Source organism: Cavia porcellus, unplaced genomic scaffold (assembly GCF_034190915.1).
Source record: "Cavia porcellus strain 051 isolate PalLab524CR breed Dunkin Hartley unplaced genomic scaffold, mCavPor4.1 scaffold_35, whole genome shotgun sequence".
Lineage (NCBI taxonomy): Eukaryota > Metazoa > Chordata > Mammalia > Rodentia > Caviidae > Cavia > Cavia porcellus.
In genome coordinates, this window is record NW_026947518.1 from 9,406,547 (window position 1) to 9,409,780 (window position 3,234).

Sequence of the window (3,234 nt, forward strand, 5' to 3'; positions counted from 1 at the left end):
TAGGCAGTGAGTGGGAATGGAGGATGGAGAAAAGTACCATGGGGTGGTCAGCATTGGGAGGTCAGGAAACATGTGGTGGCACTTAGAATAGGTTTCTGAAAAACATAGCGGTTTGGTGTGCATTGTAAGGTTTGCTAACAGGCCATTCACTAGAAGCAGTGAGAAAACCATCACGGGGTGGTGTGAATCGCAGGGCCTGAATTAGCATAGGAAGTGATTGGCAATGTAGGATGGGGAAAATCACCACGAGGTGGTCAGAATGGGGAGGTGAGGAAACATGCGGTGGCAATGTAGGACAGGTTTCTGAAAATCATCGCGGTGTGGGGTGCATTGTAAGGGTTTCTAACAGGCCATTCAGTAGTAAGAGTGAGGAAAATATCACAGGGTTCTGTGAATAGGAGGGCCTGAATTAGGTTAGGCAGTGAGTGGCAATGTAGGATAGAGAAAAGCACCACGGGGTATTCAGCATGGGGAGGTCAGGAAACATGCGGTTGCAATGTAGGATTTGTTTCTGAAAAACATCGCGAGGTGGTGCGCAATTAAAGGGTTTCTAACAGGCCATTCTCTAGTACGAGTGAGAAAAACATCACGGGGTGGTGTGAATCAGAGGTCCTGAATTAGAGTACGCAGTGAGTGGCAATGAAGGATGGAGAAAAGGACCACAGGGTATTCAGTATGGGGAGTTCAGGAAACATGCGGTGGCAATGTAGGATAGGTTTCTGAAATACATCGCGGGGTGGTGCGCATTGCAAGGTTTTTTAACAGGCCATTCACTAGTAGGAGTGATAAAAACATCACGGGGTGGTGTGAATCGGAGGGCCTGAATTAGGATAGGCAGTGAGTGACAATATAGGATGGAGAACAGCACCATGGGGTGGTCAGCATGTGGAGGTCAGGAAACATGCGTTGCCAAAGTAGGATAGGTTTCTCAAAAACATCGCGGGGTGGTGCACATTGTACGGGTTTCTAACAGGCAATTCACTAGAAGGAGTGAGAAATACATTACAGGGTGGTGTGAATCGGAGGGCCTGAAGTACGATTGGCTGTGAGTGGCAATGTAGGAATCAGAAAAGCACCAAGAGCTGGTCAGCATGGGGCGGTCAGGAAACATGTGGTGACCATGTAGGATAGGTTTCTGAAAAACATCGCGGGTTGGTGCGCATTGTAAGGTTTGCTAACAGGCCATTCACTAGTAGGAGTGAGAAAAACATCACGGGGTGGTGTGAATCGGAGGGCCTGTATTAGGATAGGCAGTGAGTGGCAGTGAAGGATGGAGGAAAGAATCACGGGGTGGTCAGATTGGAGAGGTCAGGAAATATGCAGTGGCAATGTAGGATAGGTTTCTGAAAAACATCGCGTGGTGGTGTGCATTGTAAGGGTTTCTAACAGGACATTCACTAGTAGAGTGAGAAAAACATTAAGGGACGGGTTGAATCGGAGGGCCTGAATTAGATTAGGCAGTGAGTGATAATGTAGAATGGAGAAATGCAAGAAGGCATGGTGAGCATGGGGAGTTCAGGAAACATGCAGTGGCAATGTAGTATTGGTTTCGGAAAAACATCGCAGGGTGGAGGGCATTGTAAGGGTTTCTAACAGGCCTTTCACTAATAGGAGTGATAAAAACGTCACGGGGTGGTTTGTTCTGATGGCCTGAAATAGGATAGTCAGTGAGTGGCAATGTAGAATGGAGAAAACCACCCCGGGTTGGTCAGCATGGGGAGGTCAGGAAACATGCGTTGGCAATGTAGGATAGGTTTCTGAAAAACATCGCGGGGTTGTGTGCATTGTAACGGTTTCTAACAGGCCATTCACTAGTAGGAGTGAGAAAAACTTCACAGGGCGGTGTGAATCGCAGGGCCTGAATTACGATAGGCAGTGAATGGCAAAGTAGGATAGAGAAAAGCACCACGTGGTTCTCAGCATGGGGAGTTCAGGAAACATGCAGTGGCAATGTAGGATAGGTTTCTGAAAAACATCACGGTGTTGTGCGCATTGTAAGGGTTTCTAACATGCCATTCAGTAGTAAGAGTGAGGAAAATATCACGGGGTTCTGTGAATAGGAGGGCCTGAATTAGGTTAGGCAGTGAGTGGCAATGTAGGATAGAGAAAAGCACCACGGGGTATTCAGCATGGGCAGGTCAGGAAACATGCGTTGGCAATGTAGGATAGGTTTCTGAAAAACATCGCGGTGTGGTGCGCATTGTAAGGGTTTCTAACACGCCATTCACCAGTAGGAGTGAGAAAAACATCAAGGGGTAGTGTGAATCGTGGGGCCTTATTAGGAAAGGAAGTGAGTGGCAATGTAGGATGGAGAAAACCACCACGGGGTATTCAGCATGGGGCGGTCAGGAAACATGCCGTGGTAATGTAGGATACCTTTCTGAAAATCATAGCGGGGTGGTGCTCATTGTAAGAGTTTCTAACAGGCCATTCACTAGTACGAGTGAAAAAAACATCTCAGTGTGTTGTCAACCCGATGGCCTGAATTCGGATACCAGTGAGTGGCAATGTAGGATGGGAAAACACCGATGGGTGTTCAACATGGGGAGATCAGGAAACATGCGTTGGCAATGTAGGATAGGTTTTTGAAAAACATCGCGGGGTGGTGCGCATTGAAAGGGTTTCTAACAGGCCATTCAATAATAGGAGTGAGAAAAACATCACAGGGGGGTGTGAATCGGAGGGCCTGATTTCGGATACGCAGTGTTGCAATGTAGGATGGAGAAAACACCAAGAGGTTGTCAGCATGGGAGGTCAGGAATCATGCGGTGGCAATATAGGATAGGTTTCTAAAAAACATCGCCGGGTGGTGCGATTTGTAAGGTTTTCTAACAGGTCATTCACTAATAGGAATGAGAAAAACATCACGGGGTGGCGTGAATCAGAGGGCCTGAATTAGCATAGGCAGTGAGTGGCAATGGAGGTAGGAGAAAAGCACCACGGGGTGGTCAGCATGGGGATGTCAGGAAACATGCGGTGGCAATTTAGGATATTTTCCTGAAAAACATCGCGGGATGTTACGTATTGTAAGGGTTGCTAACAGGCCATTCACTAGTAGGAGTGAGACAAACATCACGGGGTGGTGTGAATCGGAGGGCCTCAATTAGGATAGGCATTGAGTGGCAATGTAGGATATAGAAAAGCAAGAATGGGTGGTCAGCATGTGGAGGTCAGGAAACAAGCAGTGGCAATGTAAGATAGGTTTCTTAAAAACATCACGGTGTTGTGCGCATT